This window comes from Cavia porcellus, unplaced genomic scaffold (genome assembly GCF_034190915.1).
Source record: "Cavia porcellus strain 051 isolate PalLab524CR breed Dunkin Hartley unplaced genomic scaffold, mCavPor4.1 scaffold_5, whole genome shotgun sequence".
In the NCBI taxonomy this organism is placed as follows: domain Eukaryota; kingdom Metazoa; phylum Chordata; class Mammalia; order Rodentia; family Caviidae; genus Cavia; species Cavia porcellus.
Genome location: NW_026947488.1, coordinates 103,391,812 through 103,408,023, shown reverse-complemented (window position 1 = coordinate 103,408,023; position 16,212 = coordinate 103,391,812).

Sequence of the window (16,212 nt, the reverse complement as noted above, 5' to 3'; positions counted from 1 at the left end):
TTTCTCCAGGCTTCTAGGCTCTGCCCCAACAGAGCTGTACACAGGACATGGGCATGAAGCTGGCCCCTGGGCCCTGTTTGTCATGTCCCTGCTCCAGACATGGTACCCACAATAACAATAGGTATCTGCTCTGGTGCAGGGTGTGTCAGCACAAGGGACTGTATAGTGGCCCATAGAGTACTAAGTTGAATTTAGAGTCAGATTAACCATTTAAGCACATCCATCCAGGACTTGTCAAACACTGCACCTGTGGTCCTTCTCTCAAGGAATCTAGACTGTCCAAGTGCTCAAATAACATATGCTCTCTACTCAGCTTCTACCTTGTCACAGGCAAGGTCATTGTACACACATTGGTGGGAGAAGGGGAAATGGGACACTAACACAAAGTCACTTCATTTCTTGGCATGATTGAATTCTGCCATTGTATCTCATATTCAGCCCTAGGCCTGGTTTCCATGGACCATTAGCTGGCTGCCTCTCCACCCTATCCCCAGCTCTTACACATCATCAACTCACCACAGATGTGCTCACCTCAAATGTCAGTCCACTCTGTCCATTTCTCTGGCACTTGTCTTACAGGAATTTTTCAGGCACTGCATTTCCTTTCATAGGAGCCTCAGGGCTAAATGAGCACAAGAAAAGAGCAGTGAGCACAGCTGCTCACCTTCCATGGCTATGGAAGGGTAACTTAATTCCTTCCTGGGGACATTCTGTCAGGAAACTGGGGAACATTATGTGGGGCCTCATTAATGGATCTGGACATCCAGAATGATCCTCCGTTTTCTCATTTCTAAAACTGGAGGCTGTCTCAAGACTCATAGGTTTTTGTTAATGCATAGACTTCTATTCTGCCTCTCCTCTATAGAGGTGATGTGAGCATGGTAGTATTCCTTACTGAGCCCTGTAGCACATGCCTCTGTGGACCATTTGGAGTGTTGTCTTTGCTTCAGCTCCAACCCTTCTGAGAAGTCATGTGCACAACAACAATTCCATGTCTCCCCACTGTCTCATCACAGACCAGAAGTCAGCCATCAGAGAGCCTGGCAGAAGTCTGTACAGCAAGCCAGGTGCAGGCAGATGGACCTCACAGCCTGAATCAGACTCTGGACTTTTCCTGGGCAGCTGCCCCATCTCCAGCCATTCCTCTTTGGCTTCCTCCATGGCTGACATCTCAGCCCCGCAGGCACCAAAGCTGAGAAGGTGAGTTCTTACCTTAGCAGCCCAGCAAGACTTGGCCACCTGCAGATTCAGGTCCTGCCCATGTGCAAGTTGATCACTCAACCTCAGTTTACAATGCTGAACGATGAGGTGCTGAGTGGATTGAGAACTCAGGGTCACTGAGAATGAAATGGGGGCTCCATGCAAAGAGGTTAGCTGTGGCCTTGGCCCCATGAAGACCTACAGTAGAGCCTCGGCTGATTCCCATGAATGATCTTCCATCCCCTTTACTGACCAACACTTGGGGGAAGTTGTTCTATTCTTTGGAAAGGAGATTGGAGAGTCACTATATGGGACTCAGGGTTTGTTCAACACAGGAAACCCTGAGTACAGCAAAGAATCCATGACTGTCAGATATCATGGAAGAGCAAATAGGTGTAATCATGCTACAAATACACACAAAGATGCACTGTGTGCAGACACATTTCAGGGTATTGGCCATGACCTTGTAAGCAGAGCAGATGCAACTCCTGCCCTTTTGAGTTACAATGTTCTTTGGAGGCCACAGAGTCACCATTTGCAGCAGAACAGATATTGCTCACCTAAAAGCCATTTTTCTGGACCCCAGGCCTCCCTCAACATGGATACAGACCATGCATAAGTGGGTACAGTAATGGATCACTGCCTAAGCTAGAGACTGCAGAGAGGTAAGACAGATACCGACTGACCCCTCACTTCTCAGATATTCATGGAGCTGCAGCCCTGATCCATTGAGTGCAATGACATGGCATATAGCAGTCACTGCCTTCACCAAGGTGACTGCACTGGGGAGGGGCAAGGACACAATGTGTCAGAAAGTACAAGTGTGATACAACTATGCAAGGTCTCCCTCTCACAGAGACTTCTTTCAGCCACTAAGGGCTCCTTGGGCCCAAAGTGCCCCACTGTGGGTGGGAGAGGCTGTGGCTGGATGCTGGACAGACTGGGCAGAAGGCCTACACACCCCTCCCTACAGATGAGTTGCCCAGGTATATCAGGCCTCTCACTCAGCTGGCTCCCTTCTGCCTCAGGTCTACATCTTCTTTTCTTGACTCTTCATTGGAACTGTCCTTCCATGTAGATCCCCAGGCTAAGCTTGTTCAGGAACAACTAGAGCATCCTGAACCTCGCAGGCCTGAGCTCCAGAGTTTATGGGCTTGTGGGCAGGGGATATGCCTTGGAACTCAGCAAAGTGCCCAAATGCTGTGTGACCAAGGAGCGTGAGATCCTCAGCAGTCAGTGTGGGGATGTAGTCTGGGAGGCTTTGCTGGGGCTGAGCTGGTGCACACAGTTGCCTCTGACAGGCAGTGGGAAGGTTTTGCCAGAAGAAATCCATGGACAGTTGGTGATATTTTCTCTTCCTGAAATTACAGGGCCAGTTTCAGACCATGCATAACTTGCACCTCCTGACCTTGTGCGAGATCCACCTGCAGCTCCCTCAGCAGCTCTGGCCCCACAGCAAGAGCCAGCACCTGGATTCCCTTGTCCATCAGCTGGACCTCCTGGGTGCTTCACAGCAGGAGTCACATCTTGAGTTCTACCTGTGGGCAGCTCTTCACCCACACCTGCCATTCCCCTCTCTTCCAGTTTTATTTATTGTTGTATTCATTGCTACCCTTAGATGTTTACCTTAGCCACACACTGTAGTGCTCTGTACTCTGACTTCCTTTGAGGAGGGACAGCAGGTGGTGAGGGCAAGGAGAGGCTTTGCAAGGCCATGGACATCTTCACCCCGTGCTGATGAAGGACACATGGGCATCCCTCCTGGGAAATTTGTCTCCTAGTCACTGTTTTCACTTCCTGTTCTCCCATCCCAAACACACCATGGGCTTTGTGTCCCTGATGGGTAGTTTGCCTTTCCTAGAGGTGATGGTCCTGAGCCTGTTCAGTCTTGATGGCCTTAGTTGGTCTCCTTCAAACAGTGTCTCTGTGCTGGTCTCTCCACATACTGCTGCTTATTGTTGGTGGAGCCACCACACACTCTCATGGGGCTGAACCCACCAACTGCAACTTTTTCATGCATCTGTCTCCCATCTACTGATGCCATTTGTTCTGTTTCTGGGTTGGCCCTGGAAAGCCAGCTGACACGGCCAATCTTATACATTGTCTTGAATGGACATAGACTTTTATTTCAATGAAAAAGTTCTTAGATGTGAAATTGCCAGATTATATGTCTTGTGTATGATTAGCTTACAGTTAAGGTACACTTGGAAGCATTTTTTAAAATCAGAGTTAGGTTTTCTTTTTGGTACTGAGGATTTAACTTATGACCTCAGGTTTGCCAAGTGGGCACTTATACTGCTGAACTAAACATCCAACCCTGTTTTCTTATTTTGTTTTGCTTTGTTTCATTGTGTTTTTATGCCATAATATGTTATGTTATGTTATGTTATGTTATGTTATGTTATGTTACACTATGTTTAGTGTTGGTGAGGATTTTGAGTCTCCTTCAGTGCTTTCTGACTATATTTTATATAACTCACCTGATAAACGATGACTTATCACATAATCCTGGGTAATTTAATTTTGGAAAAAATTTAAAAAGAAAATGAGAGCCAGGTTTGGTAATAACCATCTCTAATGCCCGAAGTTACAAGGCTGAGGCAGCAAGACTGCTGTGAGTTGAGGTCAGCCTGGGATAAAATGTGAGTTCAATGAAAGCCTAAACTTCATAGAAAAAAATCCTCTCTCAAAAATAAATAAATAAATTGAAATAAAAAATACATTTAAAAAGATTTTAAAAGACACAAAAATCTTCTATAAATCAACAAATCAAATCTGGGTGAATTTTTCTTACAAATGTACTTTAGTCAGCACACTGAGTATTAGGTTTACCATGAGGTAGATGTTGATCTACTGCCAAGAAGTGGAACTATTTCAATTTTTTTGACATTTTAACTGAGATGAATGTAGATATGCTACTGAATATACAATCTTAGGATTTGAAAAGCATATTATAAAGTGAATTTGATGGTTCTTTCATTTTAGTACTAATTTTATATATGGAAGTATGATTTGAGCAAATTATTACTGTTTTGTGGAAAGACTTTCTTCTCTTATTTTAATATAACTCAAGTACGTATTAAAAAGGTCCACACAAAAGATGCTATTGTTAAGTCTGAAAAAGGATAAAATAAAGAAGAATAATGAGAGAATAACATTGAGTAATGTATTGTGCACAATGATTTCTTAATGATCTATATTTTCATACATTTGTAAAATTTGTTAATCTTTTTACAAATTTTAAGGCATGATCTCACTAAGATTGTGAGTTTCCCAGGCCAGGCTTAAACCTTTCCTTATTCAATCTCCCTCCCTCTCCCAGAGTGCTAGGAATGCAGATGTATATTATCTTGAGTTGGTTATCAGCAGTAATTTTGTGCATTCATAGAATGAAATATTTGGCTTTGATCTTTAGACACTTTGCAGAAAGAGTGGATCTAGTTAAGCTATATACCAACTTCCTAACTGGCAGTATTTTCAAAGTAAGTAGGATTGAAAATCCCATTAGCACTGTTTGTAGATTCTCTGTTTTGTGACTGTGGTCATCATGCACTTCAGAATATCACTGCAAATGCCTTCTGCACTGGGACTGAGCCTTGGTGTCCTCAAGCACATTCTTATTTTTTTGTTTGTTTGTTTGTTTTTTGTTTTATCTCTCATGGATTTTGATGATTGTTTGAAGTCAAACCACACAAAAAGTGTGAAAGCTAATGCCACTTGGGGCACACTGCCCTCCAGAAGGCCAGGACAGTTTAAAATATTGTTTTTGCTACTGTTGGACTTTCCAAGTTTTTTGTTTTGCATTCAGTTTCTATGGATTGAATAGTGAGATTAGCACTTAGCTCCATGGCCTTCCACATTTAAAATTCTTTTCATTTTCATCCAGGTTCTGGATAAGTGGCTGCATTGCTGAGGCTGTCCTTAAATTTGTGATGTTGCTGCCTCAGCCTTCCAGACTGCTGGTATTACAAGACACTCCACCAGACCTGGTTCCATCATAGTGTTGTTAAAAACTCATTGGCTGAGCATGGAATGTTGAAAATGCCTGTAATGCCTGCACTCAGGAGGCTGAGGCAGCAGGATTCCTGGGAGATCCAGACAGGCCTGCAACACACTCTGAGTTCAGCTTAGGCCAGAGCTACACAGGAAGAACTTGACCAAAAATTGAAAAAGAAAAACAAAGAAAACTAAAGGAAAGGGAAATGAAGGATAGCAGAGGGGGAGGGGGAGGGGAGGGAAGGGAAGGAAAAAGGAGAAACAAAACAAAGTTCCTGGTGACTGTATGAGTTTTTCTCTACTGGGCTGGCCTTTTTAATCTGAGGTCCAGTTCTTGCAGTATAGGACCCTTTTGACTGTTGTCACTTTATTATATACCAGAACACTATGTATTTTGTTAACTCTAACTTTAATGTTTTTTCCATGACTATAGGATGACTCTTTGTCTTTCCCTGTGCATTCTCATTTTGTTTTTTTCTATTTCTAGGAAAATGGCACTGATAGTTTGACAGGAATGGCATTTAAACACCTGGTTGCTCTGGGTAGCATGTACATTATAACAACATGAATTCTTCCCATCCACCACCACAATCTGTCTTTTCTTCTCTTAGTGACACTTCACTCATTGCAGCAATTTCTATAATTTTCCAAGAACAGGTAAGTTTGGTTTAAATTTTACATAAGCATTAATTCTTTTGGATGAATTATGAAATGAATTGTGCTCCTTGTAATTGGGGCTGCAGTTTGTTTGAAGCACATAGATATGAATTGATTATGACATGTGGATTATGTACCTTGAAACAGAAGTTATTTGTCAATTTGTTCTAAAAGTTTTTCAGTGGAGTTTTAAGTTTCTTATATGAAATGTTGTGTCCTCAGGAAACAGAGACACCTCTTAAGTCTTCCTTTCTTATTTGGTAAACTTTTGGGTTCTTATTGTTGACTAAATTCTAGGACTAGGACTTCAAGTAATGTGTCGAAAAGAGTCCAAAGCCTGGTCCTTTTCCTGACCTGAGAAGCAAATCTTGCAGCTTGTCAGCCTCTGGGCATGATGTCAGTGAAGGGCTTGTCATATCTGTTCTTTGCTGTGCTGAGATTCATTTCTCCTACACATGGTGTGTGAGTGGTACTTATCATGAAAGGATGGTTAACGTTTCAATTTCTCAAAGCAATTTTTCCAAATCTCTTGAAGAGTTAGCTGTGCCTCATGCTGTGAATGTGGCAAGTGACAATGAAGATTTGTGTAAGTGGAACCATTCTAGCACCACTGAGAGTGGACCCAGTGTTTTTTGTGGTGTTTAAATTTTGCATGTGCTGGTGAATTTAGCTGATGAGCATTTAGTTGAATATTTTTGTGTATGTTCATTAAGAATATTGGCCATTAGAGTATTACCATTTTTTAATGCATTATGGTCTGGCTTTGTCATCAGGGTGATTTCACCATCTAAAAGGAATTTTTGGTGGTTCCCTTATTTTGAAAGATGTGAAAAATGATTAGTATTTATTCTTTTTCAAAATTTTATTTTGAAGGTAGTAAAATACAGCAGAGCTAACAGAACAAAGCAAATGGAGACAAAGCACTGAAATTGTTACAGAAGTTCACAGCAGGGTCCATGATAACAGTAATAGGTACCATAGTATTTCTTGTTATCTTCAAAATTGGTTTCCATTCAATTAGTTATAGTGAAATCCAAACAAACACAGAACATTTTAAAACCAGTCAAATGATAATATTGAATAAAGCAAAACAATTAATCAGAACACAGAAAAAGATTAAAGACAACATTTGTTTTCAAACACAAGTTAGAAAGAAATCCCCCATGTTTTCTATATTGCACACAGTCATCTTCCCAAGAGATGCTCAGAATTCTGCCTCTCCTTGCTAACCAAGGGTGGGCAAGTGGGATGTACGGTTCTCACTCCATGCACCAGTAGGATCACAGGAGATGCTGACTGGTTCTCCTCCTGGCTCGCACCAGGAGTGCTTGCCAGGGAGGCAGGAGAATTGTTTTTTTTTTTTTGTTCAGCTCCCTAAGTCCCAACATGGCCAGATCCAGTATTTATTCTTTAGTATACACTTCATACAAGTCAGCAGGGCATTTATCATATCCTGGCATTTGTTGTTGTTATTAAGCAGTTATGATTGTTGACTCATTGCCTGTGTTTGTTAATGCTATGTCAAATGGTGTGTTTTTTTCTGAGGGTGTGGATCAGGGACACCATAGAAGATCATGTACCGATTAAGGGTCACGTCACATTTTACTTAGGGATGTAGCAATTTACTTTTGTATCTTTAAACTACCCCTACAGTATATCTGTAGTCTTTGGCCACACTGATGCAGGCACTAATTTTGTTGAATATCTGGCTTTTAAAGGTGCCAGCACCATCTGCAGGACTGCTATCAGACCTCATAAAAATAGAACAGGCTTGACAGGAAATATACACCTTTGCTGTGGCTGCTACCTTACAGGGGTTTGCAGTTGAACAGTTCTTATCTCAAAAGCATGAACAGGACTGTTTTGCCTGTGAAGAGACTGGTCATTTTACAAAAAGACTCCAGAGATAGAGATTCCAATGTCAATTACTTTGACTCATTTAACTGATTGGAGTGATATTGGTCTAGTCTCTTAAGTTTAATTTCAGCATATGTAAAGATGGGGACAGCTGCTAAAAGGAGAATGAGAGACACTATGGTAGTTATTGTTTTCCCCAATGTCAGATCTTAAAAACCTGAGGAGCCTTCATCATCCTGTGGTGATTTGATTAGTTCTATAATATGCAGTGTGTATTTAATGTGCGTGAAGATGGGGACGACTGTTTGGAGGAAACTAGAGACAATTAAATAAACTGTAAACGTCTCCGGTGGGCTTGCTTTGAAATCTGTATTTCTTTAAATCTTTTTTAAAACTGTTTTGTTCTGTTTTGATATGTTTGGTCTTGCCCTCTTTGAGATGGAAGGCAGGTGTGTGGGACTGATAAACATGTTATTGGGTTTTTGTTGGATCATTGATCAGAACTGTTGGCAGTGCCACTGTTTAAATGTCACTTTACATGCTTTGATTTTGTAACCTGGACAGCTATTTCTAAGATGACAATATGTAACTTATTGACTGTTGATTTCTTACCATTTATTTTTCTGTAATTCTGTATTAAGATCACTAAAAAACAAGCCAGACAGATAGTAAAAAATTGCCTTTCTTGTGCCATACACCTCCCAGTTCCACACTTTGGGGTTAATCCTAGAGGACTTATCCTCAATACATTATGGCAAGTGGCTGTCACCCACATTTCTGAGCTTGGAAATCTTAAAAATGTTCATTTAACTATAGATATCTTTAGTGGTTCCATTTATTCCTCTCCCAGACTGGCAAAGCTACCAAACATTATTAGCCATATGTTAACTTCCTTATCAATTCTGAGATGCCCACAACAATTAAAGACTGATAATGGTCCAGGCTATGCTAGTTCTGCCTTTGCTTGTTTCTGTCAACATCTTAATATTGATCATATAAAAGGCATACATTATAACCCTCAAGGTAAAGGCATAGTTAAAAGGGCACATCTCTCCCTAAAACTCACTGTTGATAAAATAAAAAAGGGGGGAATGGCACTCCACAAGGGAGACACCTAAAAATATTCTATCTCATGCCTTATTCATAGTTATTTTTTAAAAATTTGGATGCATCTGGACAATCAGCAGTCATGCATTTTTGGCATACTGAAACACGCAAGCAATTTGCTTCTGTACTATGGCAAGACCCCCTGACTAATTCATAGCATGGCCCAGACCCCGTTCTCATATGGAGATGTGGTTCAGTGTGTGTTTACTCTCAACAAGATAGAGAGGCTAGATGGCTACCTGAGTGCCTCATAAAACAAGTAGAAAATTCTTCAAAGACCCCATGCAATGCCCAGGAATAATGTCATTTCCTGAGGCACAATCCCCTGTGTTCTCTTACAGGTGACACAACTCCCCAGAGCCCTATGCTGCCTACTCAGCCTTCTCCTTGAGCCGTACCACACCAATGGTGGATTTAGACCCCAGCCAAACAGACTACAACTGCTGACAGCCATGCACAGATCCCTCTGTGACTGTGGAGGAGGCTCTTCTCGATCTGGAGGAACATAAACTAGCCAAATAGACTGCATCTGGTGTTATGCAAGACAAGCTCCAAGAAATAGAAGAACGACTTCAACAATGACAACAACAAATGGCTGGCAACCACTTCTCAATGTGTGTGTGTGTGAGGGGGAGCTTTTCCCTTGCCTAGTGCCCCTTTTGGGTCCCCTAACTGCCCTATTGCTTCTCCTTTCTGTGAGTACTTGTATTTTTCAGAGGATTATGATGCTCATTAATAACTGGATAGACGCTTTTATGACAAAGCCCATTCAGGTACACTATCATCAGCTGGAGATGGCAGATCAACAAATCTACTGGGAAGGAATTCCCATGAGTGGCCCATATGACAATGCAGCCTAACTTCCCTGGGCAATAGACAGGCAGTCAGAGACGGGCAACTAGGACATGCATGTTAATTCCATTGGCCACCTAAGACAGCACAGGACCAACTGCTGTCCTGCAAGCCCATGACGGGTAAGGCCCGGTTGGGTTCATGTAATGAGGTCCTTGACCTAAGACAGATGTTGTCCAGCAGGGCCTGCCATACTTATGATTAAATAATATAGAAAGGGAGGAGATGTAGGGAGCTGCACGATAGTCCCATTACTGCCTCCCTGCCTCTCTCTCTCCTATGGGCACTGTGTCTGCCTAAATTAACCATAATCCTCTCCTGCTTATGTCACATACCCTGACATGACAATGACCCTGTTGTATTCACCCCCATAGCCTCTTCCTGTCCCATCTCCCACCCTTGGCCTATAAAAGATGTGATCACTTCCAGACTAGAACGAGACTTGATTGGAACCTCTCAACTGGTCTCCATCTCTCTTTCCTCTTGTCCAGCCCCCCATCCCCATCCTCTATCCAGGCGAGGCCCAACAGATTTATCCGCAGGCCAGATCACATGGGTTCTCCCTACCACACATTAATGCTATGCCTGGTTTTACCACACTGTGAACCACAGGAAAAGTGAGTCCCTATGGCTTCAGGAATCAAGGTAGGCTCAGATATTCTGGTAGGTACCTCCACTGTGTGACCGGGGGGGGGGGGTCAATAGATAACACTGTCCTTGGCCTTCAGCCTGGGGACTGACTCATCTGAGCCCATTGACTGACCAGTCTGCTTGAAGACTGCACATCTGTTGCTTGGGGAGCTGTGTTCCAGGTCAAGTTCAGAACATTTTAAAACTTTAATGCTCCATGCGTGCAGAGGAAGGGATGGAAGTGAGGCAGATGTTCATCACAGGGCTTAGGAAGTGATCTTCAAAATGCAGGCATGAAACTCAGTCTCTTTTCGAAAGCCATAAGCCAACAGGTATTTGGGCATTAGGATGTTATGTGTGCCTTGTAACAGGGGATAGAGGCTTTAGTTTTGTGGGGTATTAAAGTTCCCTGTGTCTGTGGTATGAGATTTTCTCAAAGATAGGGTGGTGAATGGATATTTTTGTGGGTAAAAGGAAAAGAAACCACCCAGAGCCAACATTAGAAACAGCAGTAAACAAGCATCTTTATTACCCAGCCTGTAAATATCATCTGCCATTAGGCATTACATTCTTGCACACTGTCACAATCCTTAACACCTCCATGGCTGTCTATGCTAAGTCATGCTTATAGACTTGTGTCCATGATGTGCATATGCAATTTAGTTGGGTCAGGTCCATACAGGTCCTCAAAGCCTTTGGGGTTGAAACAATGTGAAGTGGTTTCCCACATTCCACCACCTCAAAGATCAGGGAAAATATGCTTATTGTAAGTGACCCATGTGGTGGACTCTTGCACACAAAGACCACAACCAAAATAAATGTAAAGCATAATACCACGAATCCCACTGCAGCGCAGCTTGTGGCCACCCAGAGTGAAGTGGATCCCAAGGATTCTCTCCACTGCATGTTCAGGTCTTGCTGCAAGGCCTGGAGGGCAGAGAACTCCACATCCATTTCTTTAAAATTTTTTTTATTTAAAGAAAGAAAATAAAATTAAAAGAAACAATAAAAAAGTAGCATACAGATCTCAAAACAATATCATAAAATCGCTAGTTGATACATTACATATTGTCATCTTAAAAATAATTGTTAAAGTTACAAAACCAAAGCATAAAAAGTGGCTAAAAACTCAAACATTTACAGAGCAAACCCTTCTTATCAATGATTAACGGAAATTTAGTAATATGGTCATCCATCTTACACACTATATCTACTGTTGTATCCTTTAGAGCACTTTCCTTTCTCCTTTACAATATTTATTATACTTTCGGGATCATATTACTTTGTCATTTTTTAGTATGTTTTACACCATAGACACAATGTGAAATTTACTACTTTGAGTGCTGTTTATTTCACTGATGAAGATATTCTCAAGTTGCCTCCATTTACATATAAAGAACTCAAGCCCATCCTTTTCTATATCTGAGTAGTATTCCATTCTGTAAAAATACATTTTTCATCCACTCTGCAGCTGATGACCATTTTGGTTGTTTTCAAGATTTAGCTATCACCTATTGTGCTGCTATGAACGTGGGTGCACATATATCACTGTGACATGACATTGTCAGTTTTTCTGTGAAATACCCAGGAAAGAAATAACCGGATTGAATGGAACTTCCAATCCTGATTTTTTGAGGAATCTCAATACTGATTTCCACAGTGGTTGCAACAGTCTGCAGTCCCACCAAATCATCAAGAAGATTATACACCATGACCAAGTGGGATTTACCCCAGGAACACAGGGGTAATTCTTGATGTTCCTTTTTTCCCACAGCCTCACCAACATTTGTTATCAGTTGATTTCTTGATGGCAGCCATTCTTTCTGGAGTGAGAGGAAATCTCAATGCTGTCTTAATGTGCATTTCTCAAATGATCATTAATGGTGAACATTTTTTCATATATTTATTTGCCATTTGTATATCTTTGTCTGAGAATTGTGTGTTTATTTTTGATGCCCATTTGGGGAGACGGTCTTCAAATCTGGGGGGCTTGATGTTTTTCTGTTCTTTATATGTTCTGGATATAACTCCTTTGTCTGAGTGGCTGTTTGCTAAAATTCTTTCCCATTTTGTGAGTTTTCTTTTCACTTTGTTGTTGATTTCTTTTGAAGTGCAAAAATGTGTTAATAATATGAGATCCCAGTTGTTGATTCTTTGAAGTATTTCCTATGTGGTTTGCATTTTATTCACAAATTCTCTGCCAATCCCAGTGTCCCCAAGATTTCTACCTACCTTGTTCTCCAGTTGATTTAGTGTTTCTTTTTTAATATTTAGATCCTTGAACCATTTGGACTTTAGTTTAGTATATGGTGATAAACTTGAGAGTAATTTCAGTGTTCGACATGTGGAAAGCCAATTTTTCCAACACCATTTATTATGGAGGCTATCTTTCTTCTAGGGAACATACTTAGCTCATTTGTCAAATGTAAGGTGGCTGAGTGTCTCTGTGGTAGTGTTTGCATCTTCTAATTTATTCCATTTATCCTCAGGTCTGTTTGCCAGTACTATGGGGATTTTTATTACTGTGGCTCTGTAGTATAGTTTTAAGGCAGGAATTGAGATGCCTCCTGTCTTGCCTTTGTTAACTAAAATCACCTTTGCTATCCTAGGATTCTGCTGTTTCACAATGAATTGTAGGAATATTTTCTATAGATGTGCAAGGTATGTTAATGGTATTTTGATTGGGATTGGATTGAATCTGTGTAACAGTTTTGGGAGTATGGCTATTTTCACAGTGTTGGTTGTTCCTAACCACAATCAAGGAATATCCTTCCATTTTCTAATATCCTCCTGCATCTCTTTTTTTAGAGTAGTATAATTTTCAGCACAAAACTCTTTTATATTCTTGGCTAGGTTGATTACTAAGTATTTCATTACTTTAGGTGCTATTATGAAAGGTGATATTTCCATAATTTCTCTCTCATGGCGTTTGTGTACAGGAATGCTATTGATTTTTCAGTGTTCATTTTGTACTACGCTGCTGAATTTATTACCTTTAGTAGTCTTTTAATGGAGTTTTTGGTGTCCTCTTTGTAGATTATCATGTCGTCTGCAAGTAATGATAATTTAACTTCTTTTCTTATTTTTATTCCTTTTATTTCACCCTCATCTCATTGCTCTGAATAATATTTGCAGAACTATATTGAATAGGAGTTGTGATAGTGGACATCTTTGTCTTCTTCCTGATTTTAGTGTGAATGCTTTCAATTTTTGTCCATTTAGTATAACATTGGCGATAGGTTTGTCATCAATGGTCTTTATGAGATTGAGGTAGATACCATCTATTCCAAGTTTTCATAGGCTTTTCATCATGCACAGGTTTTGGACTTTATCAACAGCTTTTTCTGCCTCTTTTGAGATGATCATGTGATTTTTATTTTTGGCTCTGTTCATGTGAAGTATTTCATTTATTGATTTGCATATTTTGAACCATTCTTGTATTCCCACTTGGTCATGGTGTAAAATCGTCTTGGTGATTTGCTGCATTCTATGTGCCAATATTTTATTGAGAATCTGTGCATGAGTGTTCAATATTGAGACTGGGCTATAGTTCTCCTTATTGGTTGGGTCTTTTTCTGGTTTGGGTATCAGAGTGATACTTGTGTCTAAAATGAGGTTAGGGTGGACAGCTTCTCTTTCATTTTCATTGAAGAGTTTGAGTATTGGAGTTAGGTCTTCTCTAAACTTTGTATGTAATTCAGCCATGAATCCATCATAACCTGGGCTTTTTTTGTTGGTAAGTTTTTAAATTGTTTTCAACTTCAGTAGCTGATGCTGGGTTATTCAAAATTGATTTATCTTCTTCATTGAGCTTTGGTAGTTCATGTTGGTAGAAATCTGTCCAATTCCTCTGTAATTTCCACCCTATGTGAATAGAGATTTTCAGAGTAGGTGTTCATGATCTTTTGAATTTCCATGGAATCTGTAGTAATTTCCCTCTTTTCAGTCATTATTCTGTGGATTTCAGTTTTTTCTTTCTTTTTCTTGATAAGGTTGGCCAGGGGGTTGTCAATTTTGTTTATTCTCTCAAAAAAAAAAAACCACCACCTCATTCCTTAATTATTTGTAATGCTTTTTAGTTTCAATTGCATTAATTTCTGCTCTAATCTTTACAATTTCCTCTCTTCTATCAGTGTTGGTTTTGACTTGCTCCTTTTCTAGAAACTTGAGATGTAGCATTCGGTTATTTTTTTGTGTCCATTCCATTTTCTTCATGTGACTATTTATTGCTATATATTTCCCTCTGAGGACTGCTTTCATTGCGTTCCATAGGTTGCGGTAGGTTGTATCAGAGTTTTCATTATATTGTAAGTATTGTTTTGTTTGCCCTTTAATTTCATCTGTAACCCACTGGTTATTCAGAGAGTTGTTATTTAATTTCCATGTATATGAAGGCTTTGCACTTTTTTGCCACTGATTTTCAATTTTATTGAAATATAGTCTGATATTATGCATGGGATAATTTTGTTCCTTTTGCATTTAGTTAAGCATGCTGTATAGGTTAATATATGATCTATTTTGGAGAAGGTCCCATGTGCAGCTGAGAAGAATATATATTCTAATTTAAATTATGATGTGCTTGGGTGGAACACTCTGTAAACATCCATCAAGTCCATTTGCTCACAGGTATTATTCAGTGCTGTTATTTTTTTGCTGACTTTTTGTCTTGTTGATCTATCTCTAACAGTGGGTGTTAAGGTCTCCTATTGCAAATATATGCTTGTGTTTGGTTTTTCATGTCCATTAGCATTTGTCTTCTATAGTTGGGTGCTCTTGTATTTGGTGCATATATATTTTTAATTCTTCCTCTTGCAGTTTCTCACTTGCATGTATTTAGTGGCCTTCTTTATCTCCTTTAAACATTTTAGGTTTAAAGGTCACATATTCTGCAAACAGAATAGATACCCTGCATTTCTCTGGGTTCCTGTTTCATGGAAAACTGTCTTCCATCCTTTGTCTTTTAATCTATGAAGGTTTTTTTTTTTTTTTTTTTTTTTTTTTTTTTTTTTTTTTTTTTTTGAGTAAGAGGTGTTTCTCATATACAGCATGTTGTGGGGTCCTGTTTCTTGATCCATCCTGTCAACCTATTTCTTTTTATAGGTCAGTTGTTCCCTTTTACCTTTATGGATATCACTGATATGTACTGGTTTGACTTTTCCATGTTGTATTTCTGTTGTTGATTTCCTGCTTTTCTCCCTTGTTCAATTTCTTGCCCAGCCTGGCCATTTCTTTCTGTTGTTCTGGAGATTGTTTTCATTTTTATCTCTATCTAGCATGTCTTTCAGTAATCCCTCTAGGGTTGGTTTGGTGGACATGAATTTCTTCAGTTGTTCTGTGTCATTGAAATATCTTCTTTCTCCATTAAATTTGAAAGACACTTTTGCTGGGTACATCAGTCTAGGTTGAAAGTTGTTTTCTGTTAGGGCTTGAAATTGTTCACTCCAAGCTTGGCTTTACCTGAAGGTTTGTGCTGAAAAGTTTGCCTTAATAGTAATCATAGTATTTCCTGGACAGGTGAGTTGTGTGTTTTCTCTAACAGTTTAGTATTCTGTTTTTATGCTGTATGTCTAGGATCTTAATTATTATATGTTAGAGCATAGACTTATGTTTGTTGTTTGGCCCTTTGTGTGTCTCACTTATTTGTATATCAGAATTTTCCTCATTTTGGAAATTTTTCTGTTATTATTTATGCAAAAAGCTTAGTTATGTCATTTGCATTGACTCCTGCATCTTCACTGATGTCTATTATTCTTACATTGCTTCTCTTGGCATCATGTTGAAGCTGCTGGATTGTCATTTCATGATGCTTTGTTATTTTTATATGTTCTACACATTCGTGATCATTCCTTTCAATACTGTCCTCAAATTATGAAATTTTATCCTCATCTTCATTTAAAAGGTTTTTCCAGCTTT